Genomic DNA, 18,880 nt, shown 5'->3' on the forward strand with positions numbered 1-18,880 from the left:
TCAATTCTGTATCTTAATTCTCCAAGGTGCCCATTTTTGTGTATTATTTGCCCATTTCTAAAATTATATCCTACTGGAAATATCATTACTGTTGCCTTATGTGACCATTTATCTTCCTTCCTTTAATTATGTAGTATCTCAATGTTGCTTTATTCTCCTGACCTTAAAGGATTTCTATGTTGCAGCATAACAATGCAGTTACTGAACATTGCTGTATAAGTTTACATGGTCAAAATAGATTATTCCCACCTTACTTGCAAATACAATGAATGAGTTCCACTTCTTTGTGACATGATAAACACTTCCTATTCTCTTCAATGTCTTTACCTGCTGTGTGTGGATTTAAAGACAATCCCGTTCATTTTAATGTACTCTACCAGCTGAATCTCAATCTGTTGATTCCGCCTTGCTAAATATTACCATGATTTATTCTTCTTAAACTTGTCTCTGTAGGTATCTTCAAAGATCATCAAAACCTGCCCCACTGTTCACCATGGCGCAGATTGGCCCATACTATCAGAATATCAAGGCAGGCCATCAATAGGTCACATTTTACCACATTCTTCCTGGCAGGGATTTGTGGGGCTCACTTTGTCGAGTGTGGTTGAGGGAAACCACTTGGTCATCCAACAAGGAGGGGCCCTTGTCCAAAACAAGGTGTCGTTTATTATGTGTTAGCGACTAGGTACACATTCTACAAATAATGGTAGATATTGCTACAGAGACTGTAAAAGGGACTTCAATGATACCTTTTATTAATCATGATCCTATTCTTCCACTCAAAACAGGTTGACATCATTAATATAGCAGCTCTCAACACACATCTCAGCATTAACACTTTCTGCACCTTCGATGACAAATATCAGTTTGGATCAGATCCCTCTGCCATAACTCTATGGTTAATAACAGGGAATCCAGCCACTGCAGACTGTAAGTGGGCATTGTTGTGATAGTAGGAGTTTCTGTATACAAAGTACAGACACAGGAATCTTGTATATTATCACCAGGATTCAGGGAGGAGCACAACTGAACGCCCATGATGCAGGAACTCAAATGGTCAGTAATTCTTGCCAGCCTCACCCTGCTCCAAAATTGATGCCCATGTTCACAATGGGCACAGGAAACCTCAACCAACCTTATGCCTTGATCTTGGCCAAGGTGCTGACTGATCAAGGGAATACCCAATGAAGTTACATTGATTTTATATCAGAACAGTGGTGGAATTTTTGGACCATTGTTTACTAAATGAACAGGAATTTTCCTTTAAATTTTCATTTCTCAGGAGAGGCCAGATGTTGCACACAGTTCAGGAGTTCTGTAGAGTCAGGCCTCGCCCTGTATCTTCCCCTTCTGTGTTTTTCCAAGTACAGACCCCAATCAGGAGCTGATTTGCAAGCAGCAAATATTTTCTGTGAATGGAAAAGTGAAATGTTTCATCATTTCTGCTGGATTTTTACCCACTGTTAACTAGAATTGAAATCCGGTTCCTAATCAAATTGTTCTGCAGTTTGTCCTGACACCTGTTGATTCATATCATACCAAATAATATATAGCATACATGGTTATGACATATGTTATACTTTCATCCAGACACTCTAATTGACACTGTTATACACTTGCATTTAGACACACTGAAGGAAATTGGGCATTGCATTGAAATTATCCCTGGTGAAATGAAATTATTGCAATTCATTAAATGTTAAAGGTAAGTGAGTGTGAGATAAAGTAGTTTAGAGATGAAATTCCAACATTTATGATCAAGTCTGCTAAATGAACAGCCACCAATAAAGGAGTGATAAAAGAAGCCCTCACCTTATCACACCCTCCCTGCCCTCCCCCTAACATGAAAACCCACAACTGGGAGGGAGGATAACTGGTGCTCTAGGCTTTGCCCACACTTTATGTAGTAGACTGGACATGAGCAGGTGGGAGAACATTAAGAAGGCAATTGAGGAGATGTCACAGGCCTTCCTGCCTGCAAATCTGCCAGTGCTGGTCCGTAAGAAGCTATTGTTTGCAACAACCTCAAAGACAATCTCTTAACTATTGCATTAGGCATTTAGTACTGTGGAACCAACTTGTAATGATATCACAGAGCTGCCCTTCATTGAGAAGAGAAACCACAGTGTGAGCTGAGTTCAGAAATGAAGGACAGAAACTCTTGGTGAATTAGGCAGAGCCCCAAAATCTAACCTTGTTTACATTAGAAACACTTGTAGAGAAGCATATGGAGTGCACTGACTAGAATTAGTGGTAGTGATCACAATAGTTTATCAAATAGTCATTTGGAAGGACAGAACCAGTGTGTTGCAGAGAAAAGGCACATGTTGTCAAAACTTTTTGTCTTGCATTCATCAGAATATTTTGCAAGAATAAAAACTAATTCAAGGTGAGAAACAAAATTTATACTACATGAATGGTTGCTAAATTGAACTCTGATGGGCAAAGGTGATGATGTGGAGAATGCTCCCAGCAGTACTGATTGACAGTTATCTATCAGGCTTTGAATAGAGGATTTGGGACTTTTCTCCATAGAGAGGAGATTTGCTTGGTGTTTTCAAAATCATGAGAGGTCTGGACAGAGCAAGCCAGAACAATTAGCTCCCACTAATTAAAACGGTGCTTTTTAGTCCTTGATATTTCAGAAATGGTTTGCAAAAGTAGCAAATATGATGTGAAAATAACACTGTTGTACAGTTTGTAACGTATCCTGGAAGTCTGGTGGAAAAAGAATCAGTCGGGGTATTAGAGACGGCATTGGATAATCATTGAAATGGGAATAATGTTCAGGATTATGGGGAAAGGTTGGCAGAACAACACCAAGTCTGCACATTCAGCAGGCTAGTACAGACGCAGTGGGCTAAACGAGCTCTTTCTGCACAGCAACCTTCTGTGAACTTTGTGAAACTGAAACAGATGAATTGTAACCTTGGTTTTATTCAAAGTTGAAATGGGCTTCTGTATACATGTTCGTTTTTCTACCTGCATAATATGGTCAGAGTCCTCCTCAGTTCATCTGTTGCAGAAATCCTCTTCCAAGCAGTTGTGTCATCAGAACTTGATGACTCAATTAACTCAGGTAACCTGCCAAATTCTGCCCTTTGTGAACTTGGTAATTCCAAACCGTGTTCTTATTTACAACAAATCCTGATTAGCTATCATTCCTTTTTCCCATTCACTTTGAGTTATTGCTTAAGCAGGAGCCAATTTTAAAATTCTCCTGCTTGTTTTCAAATCATCCACGGCCTTGGCTCACCCTGTCCCTACATTTTCATGTCACCTTAGAAGCCTCCGAGATGTTACAGGAAAACTAATGAATCCCACCTCCTATTAACGCTACCTCTTGTCACAACTGGAGAGAAGTAAAACTCTGCAACACAGAAGACATCATTCTGAAACTGAGAGAATGATTATGAGACAATCCAAACTCCAACTTTGTAAGATGCATAACTAATACGTGAATTGCTTGAGATTTTGATGCATTCAACTTGACAACCTATGATCCATGAGCTGTGACACAAAATTTAGAGCAGAGCGGACCCCTCATTGTATATTTGCTAAATTAAGAAGATCTGCATTTTGCATGGTTTTGAAATTATTGGCATACTGATGAGTTCATATTTGTGCAATTATTTTAAAACTTTTGTTTTAATTGTGTATGTATTATAATTTATTATTTTTTGTAATGTTAAAGTCACCATACTCTTATCAGACCATAAGTCAGATCTCTCTTTAGAGAGAGATAGAGAGAGAGAGATGACTGATGATGGTTTAACCTGAGAGTCACGGTGTCTCAGGTAAATTTTTATTTTAGATTCCCCTACAGTGTGGAAACAGTCCCTTTGGCCCAACAAGTCCACATCGCCCGTTGGAGCATTCCACCCAGACCCATCCCCCTATAGCCCACACACCCCTGAGCACTGCAGGCAATTAAGCATGGCCGATCCTCCTAGCCTGGACATCTTTGGACTGTGGGAGGAAACCGGAGCACCCGGAGGAAACCCAAGCAGACACGGGGAGAATGTGCAAACTCCACACAGACAGTTGCCTGAGACTGGAATCGAACCCAGGTCCCTGGCACTGTGCGGCTGCAGTGCTAACCACTGAGCCACCCTGCTGCCCCAAAAAAGGGAGAGCTCCAGGAGAAGAGTTCCTCACGGTAACCTCAGCTGGTACAGGAAATGAATCCATGCTGTTGGTATCATGCAGCAGTGCAAACTAACCATCGAACCAACTGAACTAACCAGCCTGCCTTGTTTTATTTGTATAATCAACACTATTCATCTGTTTTGTTATGAACTCATGATGCCCTCAGGTAAAGAGCCTTTAACTTTGTAATTTTACTCTTTTTCCTCACTTGGACCTTAATTACTGTGCATTCTTACGTTTATACATTCTGTCCCTTACTATCACACTCTGGATTTATCCTTACCTATGGCATAATCCAGGTCCAACAGCAAGTCGTTTCTCGTTAACATGGTGAATCACACCTCAGTGAAGTCTTCACATACACTACTTCCAGTGCACACACAACACTTCGCCTTTAAAGCCCTAACCAAGATTGCATTCACAGTGAACTAAACTGAGCATGAGTGGAAGCAGAACTAAAGGGCATTTTGACTTTGAAATGATACTTTTTGTGTTGAATCTATTGGAACTCTAGGGCCTAATTGTGTGTTCTATGTTGCTTTTGACTTTAAAATATTTCAAAGATGTTCCTCACCTGCCACAAGGTGGAGCCCTCAGCTTGGACAACTCTCACCACGGCCACAAGGGGGATCCATATAATACAGGAGATGATCACACGCCAGCCCAGTGCTATTGACCAGACAGGGTTATTCAACAGGACCATATGTTGGAGGGGAGAATGTTGCTAAGGACCAGATTAAGACTGCCTGAACGAAAAGATGCAAAACTAGATCAGAAACAGAATGAGAGATTGTCTGCCAGCTTGATTGTTCTCAGTATAAATCATTAAAATGTGTAAAATCTCCTTACCACCAGCAAACATGGAGAGATCAGAATCCAATACATTCGCCACCACAACCAGAAAAGCCAAGTCCTTTCCCCAATCATCATCTCAATGTCTTTGATAAACCTGTTTATCCCTGCGAACAAAGAAGCAGAGAAACACCATCACTCACTCTGTCCTGTCTTCAGGGCAGCTTTTACACTGACAAAGTTCATTCTGCACTGAGTGGCACTAATGAACAGGTTAAAGCGGAGAAGGGATCACCCCAGATTTCAAACAGGATGAGGAAATCCATCCCTGCCACCAACTGATCAATCATCTTCTCCTATTTTAGGAACAATAGTCTGTCCAACCCAGCACAAATCAGAAACATGAGCTTTTCCTGGAGTGAATTCTTCATGGGCTAAGAAGGGAATGTGGAATTTGAAATACAAACTGAGCAGTCATGATCTTATTGATGGTGGAGGAGGCTTGAGGGGCCAAATGGTTTATTTCTGCTGATTAGTGCTTGTTACAAACTTTTGAATTTCATATTTTACAAGTCCTTAAAGAAGTAGATGTGTCATGACACAATGATGGAGGAAGCTGTTTAAAGTGTCAAAGTTGGGAGAAAAATTATGAATAACCCCATGACTACTGCTTGTATCACTGGAAAACTGGCACAAATTATATAAAGTCGTGGAGTTAAATGTGTGGCTCTGATTGGTTTGTGAGTTATAAGGTTTAATGCAAGAGAGCAGTACTGGTATAGAAAGTAACTGTTCCAGTTGGATGGACAGGCCTCATTTGAACCATATTTGAATCAGTGTCCCGGCAAGTTGAGCAACAAGGACTCTGTAGGTGTCTTTGGGGCTGTAACCTAAGTGGAGTTAGTGAGGGTCCAGAAGAGAGAAAATTAGGCTGACAAAGCAAAATAATTACATGGCATTACAAGGCAACCCCTTAAATAATAATATTCAGAGTGGGATAGAAAGGGACAAGACTGTCTAAGAATGCTATTTTCATACTGACGATGTCTGGAGAACAGTGACCATAATATGGCAGAATTTCGCATTTAGTTTGAGAATTTGTAAATTGGGTCAGAATTAGTTGAGCTAAACTTTAACAAGGAAAATTATATATGGATGAGTGCGGAAATGGCAGGTGTGGACTGGAAAGGGAGTTTAGAAGAACAGGCAATTGAGAAACAATGGCTGATCTTTAAGAAAATAATTACTGGCCTGAAGCAAGGAAAAATTCCATTGAGGAAGAAGTTTTCTAGGAATGGGATAGACCAACTACGGTTAAGAAAGTAAGTTAGTTTGGATGATTTCATACTGAAAGAAAAAAAAATACAGGATGGCAAGAGCAATAGCAAACCAAAGGATTGAGAGATGGATTTATTGATTTCTTATTGTCATATGTACCAAGACACAGTGAAAGGAGTTGTTTTGTGTGCTATACCGGCAGATCATATCATACAAAGTGGATCAGAGTAGTAGAACAGAGTGGCAAATACAGTGTTACAGTCACAGAGAAGGTGCAGAGAGAAAGGTCAGAATTACCCTTTGAGAATTACCACTCAAAAGTCTGATAAGAGCAGGGAAGGAGCTGAGTTTTAGGAACAAAACACAATCAGAAAAATAATCAGTGCGAAAGTTAATAATGAGAAAAACTGGAAGTAACATAAAAATGCCTACAATGAGAGAGTTTCTTAAAATGTATAAAAAGGATGAGAGATCCAAAAATAAATAGGCGCCTCAGAGAATGAAACTAAGGAAATGCTAAGAGAAACAAGAAATGGCAGTGGTGTTTGATTAATAATGTCCCAAAGATTAAAAAAAAATTAACAAAGTACTAAAATGTAGCGTGGTGGGATGTGGGACGTGAATAGAGGGTCACGGAGCTCTACAGCATGGGAATAGGCCCTACGGCCCATCTCGTCCATGCCGACTAGATAGCCTAAATTAATCTATTCTATTTTCCAGTACTTGATCCTTATCCCTCTAAACTCTTCCTATTCATATACCCATCCAGATGCCTTTTAAAATGTTATAATTATACCAGACTCCACCACTCCCTCTGGTAGCTCACTCCATACGCACACCACCCTCTACATGAAAATGTTGCCCCTTAGGCCCCTTTTAAATCTTTCCCCTCTCACCTTAAACCTATGCTCTTTAGTTTTGGGCTCTGCCACCCTGTCCATGACCTTCATGATTTTATAAACTTCTATCAGGTCATCCTTCAGCCTCCAACTCTCCAGGGAAAATAGCCCCAGGCAATTCAGCCTTTCCCTTCAACTTAAACCCTCCAATCTTGGCTAACATCCTTGTGAATCTTTTCTGTATCCTTTCAAGTTTAAAAACATCCTTGCTACAGCAGGGAGACCAATATTGAACGCAATATTTCAAAATTGGCCTGACTAATGTGCTGTACAGCCGCAACATGACCTTTCAACTCCTATACTCAATGCACTGGCCAATAAAGGCAAGCATACCAAATGCCTTCTTCACCATCCTGCCTATCTGTGACTGTGCTTTCAAGAAACTATGAACCTGCACTCCAAGTTCCCTCTAGTGTGCTCCATACAAGCTCTAGCCTGCTCCAAAACAAGTTCCATGAGTGCTTCCCTTGTGCCAGCGTCTACTCGGGACACGGTCCTTGTGCCAGCCTCTGCTCCAGTACTGCCTTACCCGCTTCGGCAGCTGTTCCAGGACCACTTCTCCTATGCTTATGCTGCAATATTGCGCTAAACACTAGCCTCTGCTTTAATCTTTACTGATTGCCTGTTGATGTGATAAATAAACATTTCTTTCTGTCCATCACTCATGCATGCATACTCCCAATCACTCAGGCTGCATCTCCAGGCTACCCACTTGATATCACAGTGCACACTCATTCTGAGCTGACCTGGGCACTCACAACATCTCTGCCTTTGTGTGTTTTGCTTCCTGGGCCAGGGATATCACTTATATCTTGCCTTGCCATTTAGTGCAGACACAAAGGAAAGAAATGAGCTGTGGTTGTCAGCAGTATGCTTAAAAAACAGAGAACAAACAAAGAGGTATTTAATTATGACGCCAGCCTTGAAAGTTAATTGCAGGTTGATTCTTGTTCAAACAGTGCTTTAGATGTTTCAGTTTCAGAGAAACATTACACTCAAAGAGATGCTTGAATGTTAATAGGACAAAATACTAGAAGACGTGTTCTAAGCAGTCTAACCAAGAACATTTTGGAAAGGACAAAAGCAGAAAGAGAACCTAAAGTTTGTGTTTCATACAGTGTTCCTATTAGAAGGATTGTGACTGCCAAAGCTACAAGAAGGAGATCTCATTGCTCTTTGGTTATCCTCTTATTATCAACTTATTGAAAGCTTGGAGAATAGAATCTAAGTAGTAGGTAAATATTTCTCAGAGTCTAATGAAAAGTATCTGCATTAAATCATTGTCTTCAGAAATCAAGTTAAGGTACAATCCCACATGCTTGTGATATCACAGATCATGGAACCTGCTTAATTGAAATGAAAATCAAGGAGAAGATATGATACAATTAAAGAAATTAGACAGATAGAGGGGATTCTTGGAGGATATTCAAGTAGATAAGCCTCCAGGGCCAGGTGAAATGTATCCTGGGTTGTTGAGAGACACAATGAAGGAAATAGTAGGATTGCTTGCGAAACTTTTTAAATTCCTCTCTGCTTACTAGAGAGATGCCAGAGGACAACCAATATGGTAATATTTTTCAAGAGGAGAGTAAAGGATAAACCAGTAAACTACAGGCAGGTTAGTCTAACCTCTGCAGAGGGGGAACTATTCTGAGGAACAGAAATTATCTGTATTTGGAGAGGCAGGGATTAATCAGGAACAGTCAACGTGGTTTTGTTAAGGGAAGCCATGTCTGGCCAACTTGACTGATTTTTATGATGTGGAGGTGTCGGCATTGAAATGGGATGGACAAGGTCAGAAATCGCACAACACCAGGTTATAGCCCAACAGGTTTATTTGAAAACACAAACTTTCAGGTCTTCAGTCCTTCAACAGGTGTCAGTGAGGGAAATAGGATCATACACAGAATTTATAAGTAAAAGATCAAAGTTTCAAACCATTGATGATAGGTTTATTTAGTACATCACCAATGGAATGAGCCTTAGATCTTTTACTTATAAATTTGGTGTCTGACACTATGTCTCTCAGTAATGCCTGAAGGAAGACTGAGGCTCCGAAAGCTTGTGTTTTCAAATAAACCTGTTGGACTATTGCCTGGTGTCATGTGATTTCTGACTGGTTTTTGGAAGAGGTGACCAGGTGCATAGATCAGGGCAATGCTTTTGATGTCATCTACTTAGACTTCAATAAGGCTTCTGATAAGGTCCTGCAAGACAGACTAATAGCAGAGATAAGAGATGGACTGAAAACATTAATTTCCAGGGGCTATAAATGGACGTGGTGGACACTGAAGAGGCAGGTTGGGTTGTTCATGAGATAAATGTGGTGAGAGATGGCAAGAAAGGCCATTAGGCCTTGTGGGAGAAAACCATTCAAAAACACGATGAAACTCGGACCAAGCAAAGTACAAAAATGTAATTCAAGTTAGAGAGTTGGGAGAAGGTGGCGTTTTCAGGGTGGCAAGCTGTACCTAGTGAAATAGCCACAGGATTAGTGCTTTGGTCACAATTATTGACAATTTATAGTAAGGACTTGGATGAGGAAAGTGAATATACAATCACCAAATTTCCAGATTGCACAAATATAGATGAGAGGGCAAGTGGTGAGAATTAAACAAAGATTGTTCAGAGGGCTATAGACAGGTTAAGTGAGAGAGTAAAAATTTGGCAGGCAGAATATAATATGGGAAAATGTGAGGTAGTGAACTTTGACAGGAGGAATAGAAGAGATGAATAGTATTAATTTGGAAAGACTGCAGAAAGTTGCAAAACAGAAGGATTGAGGGTTCCTTGTGTATAAATCTGAAAAAGCTGGTCTTCAAATTCGATGATAATAGGAAATGGACAATTGGCCTTTATTTTCAAAGGAAATAGAATATAAAAATAGACAAGCCTTGCAAAAACTATTCAAGGCATAAGTGAGACCATAGCTGGAATACTGTGAACGTTTTTTGTTCTCCTGTCTAAGGCAAATATATTGTCTCCAAAGCCAGTCCAAAGAATGTTCGATAGATTGATCTTGAATATCGAGAGATTTTCTGATGAAGAATGGTCAGGTGGTTTGGCCTTGAACACTTTGCAATTTACAGAAATGAGAGGCTATTCTCACTGATCTTAAAGGAGAGTGAATCTGTATATTTATTTACCACACAGGGCTGTCAAGGCTGGGTTTAAAAGTCTATTCAAGACAGATGGATTGTAAATCAACAAGGCAATCAAAGGTTGTGGGGGAAAAGCAGGTAAGGATGGTTAAATGAATGATGGAACAGACTCAATGGGCTGAATGGCCTACTTCAGCTCCTCCATTTATGGTTTTATTGTCTTAAATCCTTGCATAGCTGTAAAAATTCATGCTTACACAGTCTGGGCTCTGTGCTGCACACCTACATAAAGCAAACATACAGTAATTGCAAGTTGGCTGCTGATATTATTACAGATACTGAAGGTGCATCAGGAACCTTTGCACATCATATGTTTCTGAAGCCATCTGACAGAACAAAGATAATCTGCCTGTCTGGCCTGGGATCTACGGAATGATACAAGTATCAGCAATTAACAAGACAATGATTGCAGTAAAATTGCGGCCAAGCTGAAATCCGGAAAATTCAAGTCAATCATGAGTGAAGGGTGCAAAAATGAACCCTGTGTGTTTCATGTTGGTTTTTGCCACCAATTAGGGAAAGATAGAGACATAGTCACAGAGCTATACAGCATGGAAACAGACCCTTTGGTCCAACTCATCCATGCTGACCATATATCCGAAATTAATTTGGCCCCATTTACCAGCATTTGTTCCATATCCCTCGAAACACCTCCTATTCATATACCTATCCAGATGCCTTTTAAATGTTGTAATTGTACCAGCCTCCTGCAGCAGCTCATTCCGTACAAGCATCACCATCTGTGTGAAAATGTTGGCCCTTCAGCCACTTTTGAATGTTTTCCCCCCCTCACCTTAAACTTATGGCCTGTAGTTTTGGACTCTGCTACCTGAGGAAAAAGACCTTGGCTACCCTATCCAATGACCCTCATGATTTTATAAACTTCTATTAGGTCACCCCTCAGCCTCCGGCACTACAGGGAAAATAGTCCCAGCCTATTCAGCATCTCCCTACATCTCAAACGATCCAACCCTGGCAACATCCTTGTAAATATTTTCTGAAACATTTCAAGTTTCACAACATCCTTCCTATAGCAGTGAGACCAGAACTGAATACAGTATTCCAAATGTAGCTTAACCAATGCCCTGTACAACCACATTTAAACATTCAAAGAAGAGCTCTTGAATTCCCATCACCTTCTGATATAACTACACCATGTGCTGATTCATCTGGTTTAATTTTTATTAAAGAAACTTTAAGGTCCACAAAGTGGCATGATTTAATTTATTTTAGAACATAGAGCATAGAACATAGAACAGTACAGCACAAAACAGGCCCTTCAGCCCACAATGGTGTGCCGACCATTGATCCTCATGTATACACCCTCAAATTTCTGTGACCATATGCATGTCCAGCAGTCTCTTAAATGACCCCAATGACCTTGCTTCCATAACTGCTGCTGGCAATGCATTCCATGCTCTCACAACTCTCTGCGTAAAGAACCTGCCTCTGACATCCCCTCTATACTTTCCACCAACCAGCTTAAAACTATGACCCCTCGTGCTAGCCATTTCTGCCCTGGGAAATAGTCTCTGGCTATCAACTCTATCTATGCCTCTCATTATCTTGTATACCTCAATTAGGTTCCCTCTCCTCCTCCTTTTCTCCAATGAAAAGAGACCGAGCTCAGTCAACCTCTCTTCATAAGATAAGCCCTCCAGTCCAGGCAGCATCCTGGTAAACCTCCTCTGAACCCTCTCCAAAGCATCCACATCTTTCCTATAATAGGGCGCCCAGAACTGGACGCAGTATTCCAAGTGCGGTCTAACCAAAGTTTTATAGAGCTGCAACAAGATCTCACGACTCTTAAACTCAATCCCCCTGTTAATGAAAGCCAAAACACCATATGCTTTCTTAACAACCCTGTCCACTTGGGTGGCCATTTTAAGGGATCTATGTATCTGCACACCAAGATCCCTCTGTTCCTCCACGCTGCCAAGAATCCTATCGTTAATCCTGTATTCAGCTTTCAAATTCGACCTTCCAAAATGCATCACCTCGCATTTATCCAGGTTGAACTCCATCTGCCACCTCTCAGCCCATCTCTGCATCCTGTCAATGTCCGGCTGCAGCCTACAACAGCCCTCTACACTGTCAACGACACCTCCGACCATTGTGTCTTCTGCAAACTTGCTGACCCATCCTTCAATCCCCTCGTCCAAGTCATTAATAAAAATTACAAACAGTAGAGGCCCAAGGACAGAGCCCTGTGGAACTCCACTCACCACTGACTTCCAGGCAGAATATTTTCCTTCTACTACCACTCGCTGTCTTCTGTTGGCCAGCCAATTCTGTATCCAGGCAGCTAAGTTCCCCTGTATCCCATTCCTCCTGACCTTCTGAATGAGCCTACCATGGGGAACCTTATCAAATGCCTTACTGAAGTCCATATACACCACATCCACAGCTCGACCCTCATCAACTTTTCTAGTCACATCCTCAAAAAACTCGATAAGGTTTGTAAGGCATGACCTACCCCTCACAAAGCCGTGTTGACTGTATTTGATCAAGCCATGCTCTTCCAGATGGTCATAAATCTTATCCCTCAGAATCCTTTCTAACACCTTGCAGACGACAGACGTGAGACTTACCGGTCTATAATTGCCGGGGATTTCCCTATTTCCTTTCTTGAAGAGAGGAATTACATTTGCCTCTCTCCAGTCCTCAGGTACGACTCCAGTGGAGAGCGAGGATGCAAAGATCTTCGCAAGTGGCGAAGCAATTGCATTTCTCGCTTCCCAAAGCAGCCGAGGACAAATCTGGTCCGGGCCTGGCGACTTGTCAATCTTAATGTTTGACAAAATTTTCAGCACATCAGCTTCCTCTATCTCTATCCATTCCAGCATGCACACCTGCTCTTCAAAGGTTTCATTCACTACAAACTTCGTTTCTTTCGTAAAGACAGAAGCAAAAAACTCATTTAGGGCTTCCCCTACCTCCTCAGGCTCCACACACAAGTTCCCTATGCTATCCCTGATCGGCCCTACTCTTTCTTTGATCATTCTCTTATTCCTCACGTAAGTGTAAAATGCCTTTGTGTTTTCCCGGATTCCTTCTGCCAAGCCTTTCTCGTGCCCCCTCCTGGCTCTCCTCAGACCATTTTTGAGCTCCTTCCTTGCCTGCATGTAATCCTCTCTAGCTGAACTTGACCCTAGCTTCCTCCACCTTATGTAAGCTACCTTCTTTCTTTTCACTAGAAGCTCCACCGCTCTCGTCATCCAAGGTTCCTTAATCTTACCCCTTCTTGCCTGTCTCAGAGGGACATATTTACTCATCACTCCCAACAACTGTTCCTTAAACAGTCTCCACATGTCTATAGTTCCCTTACCATGGAACAACTGCTCCCAGTCCATGCTTCCTAACTCATGTCTAATCGCATCATAGTTTCCTCTTCCCCAATTAAATATCCTCCCATTTTGCCTAATCCTCTCCTACTCCATAGCTATGTAGAATGTGAGGCAGTTATGGTCACTATCACCAAAATGCTCTCCCACCACAAGATCTGATACCTGCCCCGGCTCGTTTCCGAGCACCAAGTCTAGAATGGCCTCTCCCCTCGTCGGCCTGTCAACGTACTGCATTAGGAAACCCTCCTGAACACACCTTACAAAAACAGCTCCATTCAAATCTTCTGCTCGAAGGAGGTTCCAATCAATATTAGGAAAGTTAAAGTCACCCATTACAACAACCCTACTGCGTGCACACTTTTCCAAAATCTGTCGACCTATGCTTTCTTCAATCTCCCTGCTGCTATTGGGGGGCCTGTAGTAAACCCCTAACGAGGTGACTACTCCCTTGCTGTTCCTAATTTCCACCCATACTGACTCAGTAGGCAGATCTTCCTCGACAAAGGAAGCTTCTGTAGCTGTGATACCCTCTCTGATTAGTAGTGCTACACCCCCTCCTCTTTTTCCCCCCTCCCTATTCTTTTTAAATGTTCTAAACCCTGGAAGATCCAGCAACCATTCCTGCCCATGTGAAACCCATGTCTCTGTTAAGGCCACAACATCATAGCACCAGGTACTGATCCATGCTCTAAGTTCATCACTTTTATTCCTGATACTCCTGATTTTGTTCTAGTATTCTTCAAGACTCACTGACCATAGATCCAGCTGAAACCGATGAGTTGCAGGAGAGCTGTTAAAAACAGAATCCAGTTCGTAGTGTAATGATCCACAAAATTTAACCAGTAAATCCCAACCTAAAATTACGTGGAAAATTTAAAAATGTTGCATAGGAAAATTAAGTACTCTTACTTTCAAATTCAGACTTTAAAGAGATTTGAATTATGAAGACCTGTGAGTATTTATTAAAAAAAAGCACAAAATGGTAATTAAAGCAAAATGCGGTAAATGATGAAAATCTGAAACAACCACAGAAGATGCTGGAGAAATTTACCAGATCTAGCTGCATCTGTGGAGTGAGAAACTGAGTTACCATTCCCAACCTGGTATGACTCATCTTCAGAATTGTTCCAACACAATTCTTACTTGGTGTTCAATATTTGGTCAATCATTTATGTTTGGGCATCAATTACATTGCTGTTCTCTCTTCTACATTGATAACTGAATGTGATTTTCAAAATTTACCTGCAGTATTCTAAATGTGATCTTACATGCCTAAATTTAGACATGACGACCATTCCTGTCCATCTTAACCCTCTATCTCCAGATTTAACTGCCTGGGATCATTGGGTTTTTCACAAATCCCATTAATACAATGATATCTCTCAGTATCTCAGAATTCAGCAAGATAACTTTGACATGTAATACAAACTAGGCAGCAAAATAGTTGCTTCAGACACAATGAGAAGTGTGCCAAAGCCAAATGAGACTGTGGTTGTTTTGCAAAACTGACAAAACACTACATTAGAAAATATAGTCAATATTAATATGATGAGCATTGGTCAACAGAAATGCAATCACATGAATAAAAATATACAACAAGTGATCCACGGTTGAAGGCATTTTGGAAAACTTTATTGAAGTCTGATCTGATGTGATACAAGATGTACCAGATACGCTGAAAGGACTTTGATGATACAGAGATGACAAGTCTCTCAAGAGACATGACTTTCAAACATTCACAGATGCTTGTAGCTGAAGTTCTTTTCTGAGCTATATTCCAAATTATACCCAGGGTTTGTGGCATATAGTGAAAAAAAGGTACCGCTACAGCTCACTCTGAATTGGTCAAGAATCAACAGGAAAATTGAGAAGGCATTGAGAACGTGTTACGCATGTCAAAGTCACCCACCACAATCAACAGAAAGAACCTCTCCAGCCACACAAATTTCCATTGTACGCTTAAGTTACCACGAGTGCAAAGTATCTTCTATTCATGTATCTGGACAAAATATCTGAAGTTGGACCACAATGCACTAGTTGATCTTTAATGGATATGGGACATGTCCTTGCATGTGTACTAAATGGGACATGAATCTCGTGACAGCCTCACTATGTTATCCCAGACCCAATAGTCTTGCTGAATGAAATGGTTCACACCATCGGTTATGAAATGCCAGGCAAATGACATAATCTTCATATTGCCACGCCACACTTAAAAACAATGCCTCTAGATATGGGCTTTCCAATTCCACAACAATCATGCTCAGAAGCAGGTCAGGTCATCTTTTCCCATGTCATCAGGTGTCCAGGATCTCAGAAATACAGGATAAACTTCTTGAATGTCCAGGGAGAATAAAAACAGCACACAATCGACATCCACGTGTGGAATTGTCTAGTTTGTGTGAATGGTAAAAAGTTTGAGTCATGCCTCCCATCCAGGAAACATGGTCACCCACAGAAGTATTCAGGGTGTACAGTGAGCCTTGAACTCAAGAGGTCACATTACCCGTATTGTGGAACAATGAGAAAGAGGAATAGAAGGTAATTCAGAGAATTGTACAACATTATAACACCGAGCATTCCAATTGTGCACAGAACACCACCAGAGATAAACTCAGGGAATGTAATTGTGGAACCCTACCAGAAAAATAGTATACCCTTCAGCAATACCGAAGACACCAAAATTCCAGTGGGTCAAGAACAGCTGGTTGATAAATCTAGATCTCAGAAAGGTTACACAATCATGAGACCTGGGAGGATTGTTAAATCATTGTGGCGTTATACAGCCTCTTAAAATATTAACTTGTCTAATTCTTAAACTCTTAAACACTGTGATCTACTTTTGGAGTGAAGGATTGTTTGCACAGCCAGCCTGAGGCACATTTACTTTTGTTAATGTATGTAATTACCTTGGGAGAAAATAGGATATTATAATATCACTTTACGAGGAGCATGTTGATGTGCAAATACACATGTCACTCAAAGCGTAGACCCATTCAGTGTACAGCACATATTGTGAAGGGAGATCAGTTGTGCTTTCCTGTTACAACTTAACTACTATAATAAATGAATCTGCTGAGCAATCTTATAACACAGCTTCAAATAAACAGAACCAAGGTCCAGTTTCCCATTCAATGTGAGCTAGATATGTCTGTGAGAATGAACTCAGAATTGCAGCAACATATCAGTATGATATGATCATTGCACAACATCAAACAACTGCAAAAACAAAATGACCAAAGTACAAGCTCCTTCTGTAGCATTTCATTTCGTGAATGTGATCACCTCTTAAGAGTTACCGAGTATGTGTGAAAGCACCTTAAATTACTGAGAAACAACCTACCCCTGTCACAAATAGAAGGCCAAGGAGATAAACAACGAACACCAACAGTCAGAAGAAGGCGCTTTGATCGGAGAAATGTAGGGAACTGGTCCAGTAGGGCTGTTATAATTGTTTCTGATGGAAGAGAGAAAATGTCAAATGAAATCATTAATTAATAACTTGCATAATGAAAAGGAAACACACCATTGCAGAAACCAAAGCCTCAGAGTCCAGACAAACAGGTGTTTGCATTGTTTTTCTAGCCCCGAAACATGCATTTTTTTCCTAGTCGTGTTCCCGTTACACTGACTCAGAGGAAAACTGCATCACCATGATCTACAGGCATCATTTCCCCCCACATTTTACTTCCAAGCAGTTGCTAATCAAACAAATCAGAGATTGATTCTTCTTTCAGACAACGAAGAAACAATTGCTACAAAGAAATGTTATGCATTTGTCCACTAACATCACCGACAGCACATTTTTGCCCAATACTGTCATTATTCCTTCAATACAATCTATTATTTAGATGATACAATACCTAAACCTCCCAACTGTGTGTCAACTCCCAGTGTGAACAGCATGAAAAAAAGGCCATAATGGTACCCATGGCAACTGTGCAAGAGCCTCTGGGTATGCAATGAAGACCAAGCCAAAACCCAGACAGTGAATAGAATTGAAATGATACAACTAATGTTGTTCATTGACTTAAAATCCACATAATTTATTATTTCTTAATTTGTTAATATTTGCAAAGTTGTGCATGTCATCAAAGTTCAATGATGTGCTGATATAGCCAATAATGTATTTGTAAATGTATATAATAAATTAATAATCAATCTCAGTTAAGAATTTATAATACTTGGAGGCAGTGAACACTGAGTTCAGAGTGACAATTGTAATCAAGGCAAAAAGAAATCTCTCTAATATGATGTTGAAACTGGCGTTTTTAAGCAAGGGATAATGTTGGACAATAGAGAATGGGAGAGAAACAATTAAACAGATAACTTAGTGCAGTATATTTCTTTTAAGTTTTTAAGGGTTGCAAAGTGTACATGTAGAAAAGGACCTCAGTATTCTTGTTGCTGAGAATTAACATGTTTGGACAGCAAGTTATTAGGACATGGAATATCAGCCGTGGAAACAAAAGGATTTAAGTACAGGAATAGTGAAATCTTGCTTCAATTGTCTATGATAACAAAGTGTGAAGCTGGATGAACACAGCAGGCCAAGCAACATCTCAGGAGCACAAAAGCTGACGTTTCGGGCCTAGACCCTTCATCAGAGAGGGGGATGGGGACAGGGTTCTGAAATAAATAGGGGGAGAGGAGGACGCAGACCGAAGATGGATAGAGGAGAAGTTAGGTGGAGAGGAGAGTATAGGTGGGGAGGTGGGGAGGGGATAGGTCAGTCTGGGGAGGACTGACAGGTCAAGGAGGTGGGATGAGGTTGGTAGTTGGGAAATGGAGGTGTGGCTTGAGGTGGGAGGAGGGGATAGGTGAGAGGAAGAACAGGTTAGGGAGGTGGGGATGAGCTGGGCTGGTTTTGTGATGCAGTGGGGGGAGGGGGAGATTTTGAAGCTTGTGAAGTCCACATTGATACCATTGGGCTGCAGGGTTCCCAAGCGCAATATGAGTTGTTGTTCCTGCAACCTTCGAGTGGCATAATTGTTTATGAGCTTAGTAAGACCACACCTGGAATACTGTGTACAGTTTGTTCTACTTTTCTTGGGAAAGATATCTTTGCTTTAGAAGGAATGCAATAAAAGTTCACCAGACTTGTTCCCGGGATGGCACAACTGTTCCGTGAAGAAAGATTGGGAAAACTGGACCTGCATTCTCTGGAGTTTTGAAGAATAAGAGATGATCTCTTTGAAACTTGCAAAATAGTTACAGTAAACAACATGGTAGCTGCAAATGAGGTGTTTCCTCT

General features: G+C 40.9%; 1 pseudogene; it reads right to left on the reverse strand.

Moving 5' to 3' along the window:
• Positions 1 to 1,271: 1,271 nt before the first annotated feature.
• The window catches only part of LOC125459000 (sodium- and chloride-dependent neutral and basic amino acid transporter B(0+)-like), a 66,953-nt pseudogene continuing 49,344 nt past the window's right edge, over positions 1,272 to 18,880 (reverse strand).

This window comes from Stegostoma tigrinum, chromosome 15 (genome assembly GCF_030684315.1).
Source record: "Stegostoma tigrinum isolate sSteTig4 chromosome 15, sSteTig4.hap1, whole genome shotgun sequence".
Lineage (NCBI taxonomy): Eukaryota > Metazoa > Chordata > Chondrichthyes > Orectolobiformes > Stegostomatidae > Stegostoma > Stegostoma tigrinum.